At 37.9% G+C, this 18047-nt stretch overlaps 1 long non-coding RNA gene across 2 annotated transcripts in view; it reads left to right on the top strand.

The window, feature by feature from the left end:
- LOC138835839 (uncharacterized) overlaps positions 1-17493 on the top strand; it is a 41118-nt gene extending 23625 nt beyond the window's left edge. For both annotated transcript variants that reach the window (XR_011374779.1, XR_011374753.1), the window contains 3 exons: positions 2984-3154; positions 13506-13639; positions 16476-17493. This is a non-coding gene — a long non-coding RNA (uncharacterized lncRNA). The remainder of the gene's footprint in view (positions 1-2983; positions 3155-13505; positions 13640-16475) is intronic.
- The last annotated feature ends 554 nt before the right edge of the window (positions 17494-18047 follow it).

Genomic DNA, 18047 nt, shown 5'->3' with positions numbered 1-18047 from the left:
ATCCCTTCCCTCCCATCTCCACAACTACACCCCCCCCAACCTAAATTGTAAGGTTCATTTTTTGACATAGAGTCTTGTACATCTCATTGTTGCAATGGGTCCAACTGTATCCCTATTTAAACAATTTGTTTTTTCCCTTCCACTCCCCAAATTATATATACCAACATCAAATACAGTGAAAACAGGGGTTATACTGTGGGGGAGGGACATACAAAGCAACAAAAAAAATCAGGTGGTACCTTATAAATATGTTAGAAACAATAGCAAGCAAGAAAAAAAAAACACCTGTGTCCTTATCTTGGTGTTCATTTCACTTAACATCATCTTATCTGACCTTTTCTGCTTGTCTCAGACATATACTAGTTATTGCAAATAAGGGAAACCATGGGACCTATGTTTCTTTGGGCCTGGCTTACTTCACTTAATATAATTTTTTCCAAGTCTTTCCATTTCCTAACAAATGGGCCAATGTCATTCTTTCTGATAGAGACATAGAATTCCATTGTGCATATATACCACATTTTCTTGATCCATTAATCTACTGAGGGGCATCAGGGTTGGTTCCATATCTTAGCTGTGGTAAATAATGCTGCAATAAACATAGTTATGCTGGTAGCTTTAGTGTGGTCTTGTTTGTGATCATTTGGGTAAATGCCCCAAAGTGGAATTACTGGGTCATAGGGGAGCTCTAATTCTATTCAGGTTCCTAGATTATTAAATGATCTAGACCACATGGAATGGGGGTGGGGTCTAGGATAGAATACTGTTCTTAGAGAATTTTATTGGAAACCTCCTTACAGAAGCCCCCAGAGATATATTTTACTAATTTTCTTTATTATTATTAATATTAAAAATACTTTACTAACTTGGCCCCTGTGAATAGTGTTAAAATAAATAACAAATCTTCTATATATATTTTTCTAAATTGTGGAGGGGAAGGGAAATAACAAAATGCTGAAATAAGGATACAGGTTGACCCATTGTAACAATAAGATGTTGAAAATGAACATTACAAGTTTGTGGGAGATGGGGGGCAGGGAGGGAAGAGTTAGGGAGGTGGGGAGAAAGGGATGGTAGGGGAAAAATAAAGGATGGTGTAATAATGCTCAATAGGAACTGGACTCATTACCTTGCTCATGTAACTGTATCTTTACAATAAAAATATATATTAAAAATAAAGAAATCCTTATCTATCACCCTGCACCAGAATAAAATCCAAATAGATCAAAGACCTCAGAGTCAAAGCAGACATCCTGAAAACATTGTAGGATGGAATAGGAGAAACCTTAGGTCTCCATGGCACAGGCCGAAATTTTCTTAATATAGACCCAGAAACACAACAAATCAAAGAAAGGTTGGACAACTGGGATTGCATGAAGCTGCAGAGCTTCTGCATGGCAAAGGACATAGCTAGCAAGATTAATAGAAAGTCCACAGATTGGGAGAAGATCTTCACTAGCCATACAACAGACAAGGGTCTCATATTTAAAATATACCTGGAACTCAAAAAATTAAATCCTCCAACAACAACTCTCAAAGAAACAACAGTCTGATAAATAAGTGGGCTAAAGACTTAAAGAGAAACTTCTCTGAAGAGGAAAGAAGGATGGCCAATAGACATATGAAGAAATGCTCAACCTCATTAGTCATAAAAGAAATGCAATTCAAAACAACATTGAGATTCCACCTCACCCCAGTTAGAATGGCTATAATCAAGAACTCTAATAAACAACAGATGCTAGAGGGGATGTGGACAGAAGGGAACCTTACTGCTTTGCTGGTGGGAGTGTAAACTTGTTCAGCCACTTAGGAAAGCAGTATGGAGGTTCCTCAAAAGACTCCACATAGAGCTCCCCTATGACCCAGCAATCCCACTTTTGGACATTTACCAAATGATCACAAACAAGGCCATAATAAGGCTACCAGCACAACTATGTTTATTGCAGCATTATTTACCATAGTTAAGGTATGGAACCAAGCCAGATGCCCCTCAGTGGTATATAATGGAATTCTATGCCTCCATCAGAAAGAATGGCATTGCCACATTTGTTAGGAAATGGAAAGACTTGGAAAAAATTATATTAAGTGAAGTAAGCCAGGCCCAAAGAAACATAGGTCCCATGGTTTCCCATATTTGTAATAACTAATACATGTGTAGGACAAGCAGAAAAGGTCAAAAGCTATGTACATATGACCATATAAGATGATGTTAAGTGAAATGAACCCCAAGATATGGACACAAATTCTTGCTATTGTTTCTAACATATTTATAATGTACCATATACTTTTTTTCTCTCTTTGTATGTTCCTTCCCTATGGTATAATCCCTGTTTTCACTGTATTTGATGTCAGGACTCTGTATCTTGTATTTATACTTCTCTAATTCAGGGAGGGGAAGGGAAAAAACAAAATGCTTAAATAGGGGTACAGGTTAAACCATTATAACAATGAGATGCACAAGACAGTATGTTGAAAATGAACTTTATAACTTTGGGGGGGAGGGGTAGTTGTGGAGGTGGGAGGGAAGGGATGGTAGGGGAAAAACAAAGGAGGAGGCAACAATGCTTGATAGGAAATGTACTCATTACCTTGCTCATGTAACTGTAACCCCTCTGTTCAGTATTTTTACAATAAAAACATAAAAAATTAAAAAATAAGAGTGCAGAAATCTCTTTTCAACATAATCCTAATTTTCCTTGTAAAATGTAAGAGTATAGGCTTGGGAGGTGGCTCAGTGCATGATGCCCTGGGTTTGATTCTTCAGCACCACATAAGCAGAAAAAACTGGAAGTGGCGCTGTGGTTCAAGTGGTAGAGCACTAGCCTTGAGCTGAAGAGCTGAGGGACACTGCCCAAACCCAGAGTTCAAGCCCCATGACCGACAAAACAAAGAGGCAATAGGATTGCTATCATATCATATAACATTTCTACTTTCAGTTTTCAAATGGAAGTGTTTTTCATATTTCTGTTTTTGTTATTCTCAGGCAATTATTCATGAGTTATGGATAGTCCTGTGTGCTCTCCTTTGGGCTTTGTATAGTTTCCAGGGAATAAATGTTAGGCAGACAACATCACTGCATGGAAACTCAGAGAATGACAGATATGACTGTTGCTTCAGGAGTTGAACATCGAAGACACACTTTGCCCAGCATTAGGTGAGTAACAGAGCATACCTAAACATCTAATAGATAAATGCGTTGGTAGATACTATCAAGGAACTATCCTAGATTAACACAATACCTAAACCAGTCCTAGTGTTCCAATATTTAGACTAAAAAGAATTTTAGTTTCCTTGTCTATATTTTTTAGAAGCTGATTCAGTGGCTTTCTGTCCTACTAGTGATAATATATTATGGAAATCAAATAGAGGAACAGTTCTGATTTAGATATAATTCCGAGAGGTAAAATGAAGCAAGCCTAGATCTATTTTTTTAAGGCAAAGATGAATTAAATGAGATGACGTGTTAAGCTGAACAAGGGTGCATTTTATAATTATGCTTTCTTTGAAAAAATCGCATATATTAAGCTATACTTATAGATACTGGAAATATATCAAGTAAGAAAAAGAAATACACTTGGAAAAAAACACAGAATCCCGCCAATGATTTTGATCAAGGAAAGTTGGCAGACTGAAGGAACTGACTGATAAAGTAAACATTGCCAAATTATTTTTATGTTTATAGTAGATGGTTTTCTTAAACATAATTGCATAGCTCTCTGATGACACAAAAACAGTGGAACTCAGCAAAGATGAGTCAGTATGAAACAGGTCTTACAACGGCAGCCATTTTCCCCCAGAACAGAAGTTTCTGTGATGATGAACATGTTTCGTGCCTGTGATGGCCAACAAAAGCCATTATTAGGCAAATATTGCAAATGGATTAAGGAACAATTCTTAAATTGGCTTATTATAACTAATTTCTGCTTAAATTAGGTGGCCAAAGTGATTCACAACTATCACAGAGGGCACATCAAGTATTTAGAGAGACATTTTTTGTTCAGGATTAAAGTTCAGTTAGGAAGAGAGAAAAAGAAAGGAAAAGTTTGATTGGAAGGTGGAAGTGAAGATTACCTATCTGTCTATCATCTATGAATATACATATCTATCCCTCATCTGTTTGGCTAAGAAAGGAAGAGAGAAAGAAAGAGTGGTTCAGAGGAAATGTTCCTTTTTCCTCTTAGCTAAATCCAAGAATATTCATTTCAAAATATTGAGGACAAGACTCTCAAGTCTTGAGGACCTTCAATTGTTGCTCCTGTTATTTTGTATTAAACTGTGATATATATATATATATATATATATATATATATATATACATTTATCTGTCTGCTATCTCTATTAACATTTAAAATTAGTGAACTCCATTCATAGAAAAATTGCTTGGTTAACTGAGTATAGTGAATACAAGTTAAGAGACATATATATGTGTACGTATGTGTATGTATGTATACATATACATATATATGTGTATGTAATATATATATTTGGTATATATGTATATATGTATATATACATATATTGGTATTTGGTATATATGTATGTATGTATGTATATATATATATATATATATATATATATATATATATATATATATATATACCAAATACCCCATTACTACATTTGCCCATGTTCAGGTTTGTCTCATTCTTAAGCCAATAGCTATAAACAGATTAATCTGGTCTGTGGTGACTGGTTGGATGAGTTGTCTAGGGATTAGACTAGAATGTGGGAGACTGCCAGCCTTTGACTCCTGCCTCCTCTACTGATTAGGAATGTAACTCTTACATCCAAATATAACCTTTACCTCAGCTCATCACTAGGTTTGTTATGAAGATTAATTGAACTCACATTTATAAAGCATACACATCCGTATCTTCTACTGTTTATTGAGTACATTATGTTACAAGTAAACGCTGCCAATATTAACACTACCTTCTCACTCAGCAGAATGTGTTCAAATATCCATCACATAGTAGATAACAAAAACTCCTAACAGGTAGCCAGTCCGGTTGGTGCTCTTGGTTAGACTTTGTACTTGAAGTTATTTATCGCTGGGGTGTTGAGATGATTGTGTATGCTCCTTTGCTGTCTGTGACTAGGGTAAAAGAGGAAATGTCAGGGATTTTAGGGAGATCAGTTTGAATAACTGCAAATTGGGGATACATGTCTGACTTTGGCATTAAATGCCTTCCAATTTAGCAATCTTGAGTCAGATCTGTTTTCAAAATGTGAATAGGTACCTGGATTAGGCTGAAGGAATATTCAATATTCTGTTGCCAAGGCTGTAAGCCTATTCATGGTGTCCTATTTTTAGAGTGTACAAGAGTGAATCAGAGACCTATGATTAATTATTAATGATTATGATATAACACTGTTGGATGACAGAAAGTAGAAAATTTTAATAACAGCTGCTTTGAGGATTACTTTGAACAAACACATAAAAGGAGTTTTGAAGTTATATTTACCTCTTTGGAACATTTCTTGCTTTAAAATATTTTTTTTCCTAAATATCTGTAGTGTAGGGAGAAGCTCTTACAAAAAAGTTTATTGCTTCTTATAATCATTCAGACTAACTTCCTAAAATTTGTCAATGTCTGATAGCCTGTCAGATGAAAACTGTAAAAAAAAAAAACTTTTTTAGCACAATACTGATTATTTACTAAGTCCTGGCTCTGTTCTCTGAGTTAGACAGGTAAGAAACCTCAGAGATAGCAAAATTAAAGTATCTCATAAGTAGTAAGGGATTGATTCCATCCTTAGCCATTTAATTCTAGAGCCTATTTGCCTATCCTGGTTTTGTTTGTTTGTTTTGCTTTGAGGATTGAGCTGCATCTCTTGACCCTTTTGTGTGTATTTTGTTTCTGAGATAGGGTCTCACTAATTTGGCTGGGCTGGCTTCCGGCTCTCAATCCTGTCTTTACCTCTGGGGTAGCTGCAATTACTGGCATTTGTCACCATGCTGACACATGAGCTGACATTTCTAATATTGGTTTTTGTTTTGTTTTTGTTTTTCTAGTTCACTTCATATATCACAACACAGAAGACTTCATCTTACATTTACTTAATTCATTTACCACTTGTTTAACAAATACTGAATACACACCATGTTAATAGTTAATACAGTTATTGAGTGTTTACTAGCTAGTATTTTCACAGTATCCTATCTGTTTTAACTGTCACAGCAATACTATTATGTAGCTTGGAGACTGAAGTAAGGTGATAGTGTCCCAGCAAATGACTGTGAAAGTGTTGAAGGCCAGGTACTCTGACTCAAGGGCTGATATTCTCCATTACCTTCAAGACATAGGTGATTGTGAGCTGCAGTGGTGCAGCTCATGGAAACAGTACAAATCACAAATGTTTTCTTCACAAACCTTGGAATTCAAGCTTTTTCGGGCTTGCTGGTAGGAAATGCACACTAATAGTTCTGATACTGCTAGAGGAGTTTACAGCTACTAGAGATCCTGATATATGCTTTATTGGTCCTCAGAGAATACTAACTTCCAACAAAACAAGAAAGACTTAATAGAAAATGCTACTGAGAGGAATAAAGAAAGATAGTGACATTGGGAAAAGGGAAGATTTAGGAGATAAAATTCATGTAGTGAAAGCAACCAAGAAGGATTGAAAGAAAAAAAGTCACTTCAGTTTTGCTATTAATAAACTAATTTCTACTTTTTAAAACACAGAATAAGAATTATTTACAAAGCTGATTTCCCCCTTCATTCTTTCCTACCTTTAAACCTCTTTGGCTCCCATTCTCCTCTCTGATTCCTTCTTCCCTCCCTCCCTCTCTCCCTCCCTCCCTCCCTCCCTCCCTCCCTTCTTTCCTTCCTTCCTTCCTTCCTTCCTTCCTTCCTTCCTTCCTTCCTTCCTTCCTATCTGCCTTGCTTCCTCCCTTCCTCTAAATGCATGTTGATGCTAACTATACTTGTAGCAAACATTGAGGATAGTCAGTGATCCCAGAGACAAAATACGTTCTACTTTGTGAACACTAACAGTGTAATGAGGAATGTTTGACAGTGTAGAACTTAGCTAAGTGATGGCTAGTGGTAATAATGCTCCTACCAAACTCAAAGCACTGAAGAGAACAAGGACAGTCACTAATCTCCCCTGGGACATTGCTACCTTGACCCAAGGTTGTTTCTAATCACAGAAACTCTTGGACTTTGCTTAAATATTTATTTATTAGTAACATTTATTTTGTTCATTTTTACTTCTTTGATAGTTCATTCATTTACTCAATTAATAAGCTAAATCTTACTATTTCATCTCATTGACATATGCTTTGCTTCTCAATACATTTATTATAATAATAACCGATCTAAATGGTTATAAGCTGTACAGTGAACCAACTTTATAATTATTCGAGTCACTATTTAGTATATAATGATGCAGATGTTGTTATTACTATTATTGGGTGGGATGGTTTAATTTTTGTTTGGACTCATCTAAAAGCAGATTTTTTTTAGGTAATAATGGTCCATCCATGTAATAACTATCACTCATCTTAGCAATCAGTGAAGGAGAATCCCAGTTTTACCACTTTCTCCCATGGTTGTAAAGGAGGCGAGGGATTTACCCAATAAGGAGATGGGGCTCAGGGCATCATCTAGCATTTATATTTTCCTTCTATGAGGAAATATGAATTCTGAGCTTATAATCTCCTGGCAGACATTTCTATTAAATAAAATGTTCATTCACCCAAAGTCACTTTTAAAAATGGGGATAACTTTTATAAATAGAAGAAAAAGGGGAATTACTTAGATTCTTCCCTCCTCCCCCTTTCTTGCACCAAATGGGAACCCAGGGACCATGGATGGCCTGCCTAAAGCAAAACAATTAAAGTAGGGCTTGATCCAACTTCTTCTAACCTTTGGTAATGTTGTTGTGAGCATACCTCTATTAAGAAATGTGCGTTAGACATCCCTGAGGAACTCTGTCTCCTCTGACTCAATGCTGCTTCAAGCTGACTTCTTGAAGACCTCTTCTTTGGTTTCCTATTCTCTTTTATCCATGTCTACTACAAAATGTTACACAATTCTTGTTTGAGTCTATGTGTACTACGAAGAGTACTCTTCCAGTTTCTCTTAGGTAACAGCCCATAGAAACCCAAGGAAAGATTTTTGGCCAAGCTTATAGAAACTTCATTCTAGTCTAGGTAAGTACATGATAAAAAGAGCCACATACCTGTAAAATACTTCCTTTGTGCAGTCATTCTTCCCTGAAGAAAGAAGGGATGTGCTGGATTTGGATAATGGATGGATGGATGATGTGTCACAAATGGCAACAGCTCACAGAATCAGGATGCAAAAGGAAGAAAGGGCAAAGAGTTTGTAGTAAACATGCAACTGTACTAAGGCTCAGCCCTCCATTTTTGCTTGTGTCTAATTCTTCTTACCTGCATATCTCTTCTTTGGTATCATTCTTTGTAGTCAGGGAAGTTATTTAAACAGAAATTATTATTTTCGTGTAGTTCACTCATGCCATTGCTCTCCTTCACTCCTTCTCTTCCTTTCCAACTCTCTCTGTCTCTGTCTCATTGTGTGTTATTGGAGATCAAAGTAACTCTTCTACCTCTGAGCCACTCCTTTAGCTCTCTTTTTTTTGAGATTGGGTGTGACTAATTTAGCACCCTCTCCTTCCCAAGTTAGCCTCAAATACATGACCTTCCTGTTCCAGCTTCTTGAGAAGTTGGGTTATACACAAACTCCACCATGTTCAGCCTTTTGAGATACCCCTTGAAGACATCGTACATGCTAAGTTGTGCTGTATATAGTAAAGTAAGGAGAGAGTCTAGATGCAGAATGGAGATAAACAAAATACTTTGAATCCAAAATATTTAGGGCTACCAGGATGGAAGGTACACACAGTGATGAAGGCAATGAAAAAGGAATGTTCTGGACCACCAATCTGAGGCTCTTCCCACCTGCATCCCTCCTCTCTCCAACAGCAGAGCAACTCTCCTTCCTCTCTATGTCACCATCTCTCAGTGTCTCAAGAGCGACAGCTTCGGTGTCTTTCCTCCATCCTCTACAGCCCCTCCTCTCTCACTGCGGAGCCCTTCATTCAATGTTCTCAAACCCCTTCCATCTTCAAAGCGAAGTTTCTCTGGGCTAAAGCATAGCCTCCTTTTTTCTTTGCTGCTCAATTTTTAGAAAGAATGGTCCAGACTTTCTTTTGTATCCCTTCAATGCTATAAAATTGAACCTTAGGCATTTTCTGATTTTTAAATAAATCAGCAAATTATCCTGTTCTGTTTTCACTGTCATTTCCTCTGCGCACTTCCTCTTCTTAATGAAGTTACCACCCATCTCCAGACCAGTAAAGCAGATGACACTCCTGCCTGCCTGAGCTTCAAACAGCTGCCCTGAAACATTTGTGCTGGCTTCCAAATGCCAAGTTGTCCTCATTCTTGATTCTCAGTCTTGCCTTTTATAAAATCTCTTCTTTTTCTCCAAGCAATCACCTTCTTACTAGCCATTTAAACTTGAGCTCTGGATATGTATACTCATTTAAACTACAAGTTCACTTCAGCATCTCATAGGATTTCAAAGGTAAACATTTAAAACTAAACTCATGTTCTTTCCTGCAAACCAAGTCACCATCTGGCCATTTTTTCCTGTTAAAGATTAGAGCACTTTTTTTTGGTCTTTTTTCTGCTTTACTTTCAACACCCAGTCCATCAATGAATGAAGCTTATTTTACTTCTTACAGATGCTGGAGGGGATGTGGCCAAAAGGGAACTCTACTGCACTGTTGGTGGGAGTGTAAACTTGTTCAATCACTCTGGAAAGCAGTATGGAGGTTCCTCAAAAGACTTCACATAGAGCTCCCCTATGACCCAGCAATCCCACTTCTGGACATTTACCCAAATGTTCACAAACAAGACCATACTAAAGCTACCAGCACAACTATGTTTATTGCAGCATTATTCACCATAGCTAAGATATGGAACCAACCCAGATGCCCCTAAGTGGATGAATGGATCATGAAAATGTGTTATATATCACATTTCATATCTATGTATCTGTATATCTATATATGAATTCTATGCTTCCATCAGAAAAAAAATGATACCACTCTATTTGTTAGGAAATGGAAAGACTTGGAAAAAATCCTATTAAATGCAGTAAGCCAGACCCGAAGAAATATAGGTCCCATGGTTTCCTTCATTTGTAATAATTAGTATGTCTAGGATAATTTTATCAGATGAGCTGAAAAGCTCAAGAGCTATGTACATATGACCATATAAGATGGTGCTAAATGAAATGAACCTCAAGATATGAACACAAGAGGTCCTTCTTTGTTGTTGTTGTTTTTAATGTACTACGTGATTTTTTTGTTCCCTTTGTATGTTCTTTCCCCTATGGTATATCCCCTGTTGTCACTGTACTTGATTTGGGTACCCTACATCTTGTAAATACTTTGTCTAATTTGGAGAGAGAGGGGATGGGGAATAAAATGCTGCAACAAGCACAGGATGACCCATTGCAACAATGATACCCACAAGACAGTGTATTAGAAATGAACTTTACAACTTTGGGGGGGGGAGTGAGGGAGACGGGGGAGGGAAGGGATAGGGAGAAAACAACAAGGGAGGGATAACAATGCTCAATAAGAAATGTACTCATTGTACATTGTAACCCCTCTGTACAGCATCTTTACAACAAAAATGCACTAAACCTTGCTCGTGTTTTTCTTAATTTCTTTCTTCTTTCTTTCAACCTTCATTTCTCTTTCTTATTTATTTTTCTTTCTCTTTCTTTCTTCCTTTCTCTTTCTTCCTTTTCTTCTTTCTTCCTTCCTTTCTTCCTTTCTTTCTCTCTCTTTCTTTCTCTCTCTTTCTCTCTCTCTCCCTTTCTTTCTTTCTCTCTCTCCCTTTCTTTCTTTTCTTTCTTTCTTTCTTTCTTTCTTTCTTTCTTTCTTTCTTTCTTTCTTTCTTTCTTTCTTTCTTTCTTTCTTTCTTTCTTTCTTTCTTTCTTGTTCTTGTAGAGTTGATACGCAGAGGGTTTCAGTTAGACGAATCAGGTAATGAGTAAAATTCTTTTTGCCTTTTGTTTTCCCTTCCCTCACGCTGTCTCCCAGTTTTCCCCTCCTGTCCCCACACACAAGATGTATAGTTCATGTTCCATATAGTGTCTAGTAAGCACCACTGTTGTATTTGTTCACCCTTCTTCCACCATTTCTGAGCCCTCCTTACTCTCTCAAATACAAAATAACCAATAAGACAAAAGGATAAAAACCCTAACAGCAACATTTCATGCCCTTTTCTGTTTATTTTTAAAAACTCTAGTCTGAGAAACTTATCTCACTTGGGTGTGGTGGCAGAGATGGGATGATCTCAGTACTAGCCAGCGAAGGACAAAAGTTAGTAGGCCCTTACATCAGAAAACAAGCTGGTGCATAGTTCACACCTACAATCCCAATGTCTGGGAGACAGAGATAGGAGAACAATTGGAGGCTAACTTTGGCAAAAGTGGGAGATCTCATCTGAAAAAATAACTAAAGTCAAAGGACTGACAAATGTGGCTCAAATGGTAGAGTTTGAACTCTAACCTCTCATTTGTGTGGTTGTAATTGCTTCTTACTGATCAATTAGCTAAACAGTCACCTTCACCTTCAATCCATTTCCCACATGACAGCAGAAGTGTTACCTTAAGAACCACCAATAATTTAGAGAACTTCAACATATTGTGCTTTGTGATTGGCTGCTATTATTTATCCTGTTCCACCCTTAAATAAGGGCAAGCTAACATTTTTAATGTTTGCTGTAGGGATCAATGATGGGAATTCAAGGTCCACAATGGAGATTTCAGGAATCCTTTATGAGTAGGATCCCCCACCCCACTGCACTCCAATCTAACAGTATCAGCAAAACAATCCCCCGATATTGCTACTGAACTTCAGAAATCACAGCCACAACACTCAGAATCACCCTTTCCCACATCAACTGCTAGTAACAGTTGCCACTAGGAGGTGCCAGACAAGCTGGGTGGAGAGACCAAGATCCAGGACCAGAGAAATTCGAGCAGTTCTTCTAGGCTCCATCCTGCACAGCCTTCTGTCTGTGCACATTGATCGACATTCACCTCATACTAACAAAGCACAGAACAGAGACTGAAACACTTGGGACCACATTTACTATACTTTAAAAAGAGTTGTTTTGTTTTTGTTTTTGTTTAAACCATATTTTGTAAACTCCTATCAGGATGTGTCAACTCCCTAGGTAAAAGCCTTCCATGGCCTTCTTTTCTGTTAACATAAAATCTCTGATCACATGGGTTGTATGACTTATTTTCAATCTCTCAATACGTACGGGAACCAGCTATTGGTATGAATTGTAATTGTATAGTAGGGCCTTGTGAACTGGGGATAAAACATTCAGATATACATAAAAATGAGTGAGAACAAGCTATAGGTATACAAATGTGAGTGTGGGGGTGGGGAGCTTAAGATCATTCCATGCTGGCCTTGTCGTGGCCTTGTTCATGGCCTTGTCCTTGTCTTGCCCATCCATATTGCAGGTTTACGAGAATTAATAGCTCTTTTCCACTAGGCTGCCCCTGAGCTGAAAGCGTTTTCCCCCCCTTACACCTAACAGCCAGTTTCTTACCTTAGAGATTTCGCTTTTGAACTCACTTCATCTTGGAAGCCTACACATTTTGTTCTCCAGCCCTGAATTAGATTCCACTTCACTGCTACACCACATTTACCACTCCCCTTATCCTTTATTGAGTCCAATAATTCTGGCTCTGATATATACATTTTCCTCTCTATTTACCTGACTGTCCAGCCATCTGATCATCTGTAAGTCTTTATATGGCATCACTTGCAACATTTTGTAAGCCTGCCCTTCCCCAAATTAGTAGTTGGAACATAAATATAGAGGTCAGGAGAAAGGAGATTTAAAATAACTTGGTTGTTCTGAATGGAAAAATAATGAGACTACCCATTATCAAAAAAAATCTAGAATCATTAGAAAGGAAGTACATTTGGAGACAGGGGGGAATAATATTTTATTTTGACATTGTGATGAGTCACTCAAAGATGAATGTCTAATCTCCAACAGAACCCAGGGATCCATTGGCTAATCATTTGCAGAGGGTGGTGATGAGCTATGCGGTGATTTATGATCTCTAAGGCACAGAATAAAAACAGAACTGAAAGGACTGGCACTCTAGAAAAGCTAGCTCAAAACTGAAATTTTTATGTACTACAACATAGCAAAAACCACTTAATTTTTAAGGAAATAGATATAGTTAGTTCCAGTAAACTGGGAAAGTTAGATGAATTCCCTGAGATATATCATTCCATTACCAAAGAATGGTCTAATATTTCTTAAGGTGGAAACATGTGTGTGCACACACATGCACACACACACACACACACACACATACTAAGGTTCAGTTCTTGGACAAGCAATTATTCTGTAATTGTACAAGTTGGAGCTCTAATTAGCCAATTAAATCTTGCTTCCTTTTTCTTCCTTTTTCTAAATATAGATTTTGAGCTCTTTTCTGATACTGGAAAGACCTTTCCTGTCTTTGAAACAAGTCCTGAAAATATTACTGAATAGAAGCCCATCTACACAGCAATTGAATCACAGTAATTCCAGATTCCCGGCGTCTGTGGAAAGGTTTGTGTGCTTCTTATGCTATCCCTCCATTTTCCTCCTACTCCAGGACCTTGCAGGCTTGTTTGGAAACACGGGATTTTCTGTGGTGCTATCTTCTGTTAGGTCACAAGGGGGCAGCAGACAAGTAGAGTAGAAGGCCGTTCACCACAAATCAGAAAAGCCTGAAGCTCTAATTTTGGGCGTAGTGTTTTCAGAAACAGCCTTCAACAATTGAATCACATGTTTTTATCTCTTTAAACAATCGTAGTCAATTGATTTCTCTATTCTTCTGCTTTAAAAGAAAAAAATCAGATCTGCGTTAAGAATGGGTAAGTACAAGTGAATTCAAGACGGCAGGGTTTGTATCTGGTTTGCTCAGAATACATTTCCTAATTTTTCTTGAGCAGTCACAATTTGACAAATGTTTGTGTAGAAATTGCTCTATGGTGTTCTCCTAGAGCCTTAACACATAATTGTTCTGGGGCGTAGTCTAAGCACTGATGAATTGTTCTGATATATAAGGAGTATTTTTTATTAAATGAAATTTGAATAACAACAGGAAATTATAGAAGGTTTTTACATTGCATTTGAGAATTGAGTTAATTTGCATATTGAGAAAAAAATTATTACTCATGAACTGCAGGGATAGAGGGTCAGGTATTCTCCAGGCTGCAGTCTTCCTATCTCTTAAGAATGCCTTTGTTCTCTTTCCCAGAATGTATTTTTCCCAACCCCCTTCCCAGCTAACTTTGTAGCCTCTCTCATCCTTTTGCCTGAGGACCATCTGAGAACTCCTCTGGTCTCGGGGTTGAGGAGCCACCGCTAGGAGGCTGCTCTAACGCCATACTACCCTGTAGGCTTCTAGGAGACCTATGGATGGGGGGTGGGGGGTGAGGAACACAGCTTTTTCAAACTCTGGAAGGGCTTTTTGTCACTCTGCCTATTTTAGGGTGGGGTAAGGATTTCACATTTGAGGCCATTACAATGTTGATCAGGGAAGACCAGACAGACTGCCTGTCTGTAAATAGTCAGGGTTAGCTATATGACTCAACACTGATGAGAGCCAGGAGCTTAGAAGAAAGGGATGATGTGTTTTTGTGAAAATGTTTTATGTGATGCTGAGCACAGAGGGCGAACCCTGCTAAAAAACAAAAACAAACAAAAAAAACCAAGGTAGCTTAGCCTTGAGCGTGATCTCAGCAAAACTGTTCACCAGTCGCTTTCAGGATATCAAGGTGATTCTCTCAAGGGTATCCTCTGTGCTGGAGGTCACAGCAGCCTGCAGCAGGGTGGGGAGAGAGAGCTCTTTCTAGAGAGGACCAGCTCAGCTCTGCTTAGCATCTTGTTGCCAGGCAATGGCGCCTCAGTAAAAGCTCATCTCCCTCATCAAAGAAAGAGTGAGGTCTTGCTGAGGGAAGTGCAGTTTGTATAAATTGGACCAAATGCAAACAGCATTTAGCTCTAGTCCTCAAAACTGCCTTATCCTACATCCTTGATTTCTACTTAAAATCCTGTCACTTAGCAACCAGATACTAGAAGTCCTCTCTCTCCTCCTCTCCTTCTCTCTCTCTCCCTCTTTTCCTCCCTGTCTCTCTCTCTCCCTCTCCCCCTCCTGCAAAGCAATATAGCTCCTTTCTAATTTTGTTGATTTATTTTTACCTTTCCACCCATATGCCTTTCCAAATTGATTTAATGAGATTCAGCAGGGCCTTGTTTGTGATAGTATTTCCCTAGATTGCTGAATTAATTTCCATTTGAAAAATTGCTTAGGTCTTACAGCTTCTAGCCAGTCTCTAGCCTATTGCTTTTAGTGCAGATTACATAATAAGAAATATAATGTGTTGTCAATTTTGAAGGGCCAAGATATAAAGAATGTAGTTTAAAAAATAACACAAAAATGAAGAGAAGTCCTACTACTTATATGGGTCTGAAAAAAACCTATACATGATTTGTAAGAATCAAAATTACCAAAAAAATCAATATAGAATAATTATCTATTTTTAGAGCTGAAAAACATCCTCAGAATTTTGTGTGTGTGTGTGTGTGTGTGTGTGTGTGTGTGTGTGTGTGTGTGTGTGTGTGTGTGTGTGTGTGTGTGTGTGTGTGTGCTAGTTCTGAGGTTGAACTCAGGACCTGGAGGTTGCTGTTCCTGAATATTTCTGCTCAAGACTAGAGCTTTATGGCTTGAGCTCTATGGCTTGAGTCACAGCTTCACTTCTGTTTTGGATGGTTAATTAGAGATAAGTCTCATGAACTTTCCTGCACTGAGTGGCTTTGAACCTCAATCCTCAGATCTCAGCCTCCTGAATAGCTAGGATTACAAGCATGACCCAATGGCCCTCAGCCTCCAGATTTTTTATATGAATTTTAAACTCTTTAATATTTAATCAATTAATGAGCCAAATTGTAGCTTCACATTTTTCTTTTTGTGATAGACTTTTGGGAGCTAGTGACTAGATTAATACAACTCCTTTATATCTATCTTCTTTTGTAAGTTCTGGAAGAATGGGATTTATAAAGGATTTTAGAGTTATTTCACTAAGGTGTTTAAAGTTTCCTCCTGATTATTATCATATTATAATAAAAAAATAATAAAATCTTGTGTTCATCACAAATATTTTTGAATTTTGTTTTCAAATTTATGTTTGACATATGTCTGACATATGACTCATGCAACATCAATACATCTGATTAGAAGTCTTCAAACTTTTAAATTCATGAGTGAGTTTATTGAGTTTGAAAGGGTTTCCAGCATTACTTAGCATAAATTTTTCTTCCTTGTTTAGTTCTTTATTTACTTTTTTCTTTTAATAATCTGCCTTATATCTTTTTTTCTTTTTCTTTATATCTTTCTCAGGAAGATGCAGATGAGAACTGAGAGGGAGTGTGTGAAGTGGAACAAAGGGAAGGTTTGACAAGAGCGTGTGTGCAGCTATGATGACCTGTACCGAATCTTGAATAATAACAGGACTCTCCAGCCCAGGGGTTCACCTAGGCAACAGCACAAGAATGTGGCATGGTTCTGGATTGTGAGAGGTTCAATGTGGGTCAGCTAAAAGACAGATGCTGGGACTCCCAAAGATAAACAGAAGCAGGATTGTAAAGGGCCCATTGGGCTTTCATCAGTGGTCTTGATTTATCTTGTATATGAAAAGGAGACTTGAGAATTTTTAAGCTGAAACGTTAATCAGAAAAGTCTGCTTGAGCATTCATGTTGATAAGGAAGCATCATTGTGCATCAGTATGTAAAATGAAAATAGAAAATACACTGGATCCTCTAGTATTATTTGCATTTTATACCCTGTCTGGGATCACCTGCATTTGATAACCTTAAACACTGTAAAAATTGCCTTCAGTCAACAGGAAGTAGCGAAACTAGTTGTCAACCTTTCCCCCTCATCGCAGTTAGGATTACCCCTTCAGCATCTGTGTGTGTGTGTGTGTGTGTGTGTGTGTGTGTGTGTGTGTGTGTGTGTGGCGGGATGGGGGTCTGACACAAGTTTGTAGGAAACAAGCCTATATAGCTTGCAGATGGTAAGATAAATTGATAAAATTTGCCTGACAACAAAACAAGAGTAGGAGGCTATCAATCAATGAGGAAGTAAGAAAGAAATAAAGACAGGACAGTAAATCACTGACATCACAAACTTATAGGAAACAGAAAAGAGACCCACCAATCACAAAGCCATTCAATCCTCACTATGTAACCCAAGGCCACGCTGTATAACAATGAAGATGGCTGAAGATGGTAATATGCTAATTGCTGTCTTCCGGTGGCACATTTATACCATGTGCTCTCTTTGCCAAATTTCTCTTTAATAAACATCTCTATCCTCTTTTTTTTTTTTGTCGATTGTGGGGCTTGAACTCTGGGTGCTGTCCCTCAGCTCTTCAGCTCAAGGTGAGTGCTCTACCACTTGAGCCACAGTGCCACTTCCAGCCTTTTCTGCTGATGTGGTGCTGAGGAATCAAACTCAGGACCTCATGCATGCGAGGCAAGCACTCTATCACTGAGCTACCTTCCCAACCCCTCTATCTTCTTAAAAAATACTAGTTTCAAATCGCATTTTCGTCTATTCAAGGAAGAATAGTATTTACTCAGAACAATGAGAATTTCAAGAGGACATTGAGAACCAGCTTGCCATCACAGGAGTCCCAGTCACCCGAGGTCCCGTCTATACCTACAAGGCCAGAAAGATGCCTCCTGTCTCCTCACACCATGACCCACTTTCTGTAGACCACAAGAGAAACCCCAAAGATCTGACTTAGTAATGCTTGACCCATTAAAAATCTTTGATGATTATATATGATGTGCTTCCTAACAACTAGAAAATAGTTCTAAAGAAAGTTTAGGTGCTTTTTTTTTGGTCTTTTTTTTTTCAGATGTAGATTTTTGTTACTACTCTAGTATGATGAAGACAAAAGAAGA

The sequence above is a fragment of the Dipodomys merriami genome, unplaced genomic scaffold, assembly GCF_024711535.1.
Source record: "Dipodomys merriami isolate MVZ:Mamm:240054 unplaced genomic scaffold, mDipMer1.0.p SCAF_1, whole genome shotgun sequence".
Lineage (NCBI taxonomy): Eukaryota > Metazoa > Chordata > Mammalia > Rodentia > Heteromyidae > Dipodomys > Dipodomys merriami.
The sequence above is the reverse complement of the archived record's forward strand: the minus strand, read 5'-3'. Positions and strand labels throughout refer to the sequence as shown.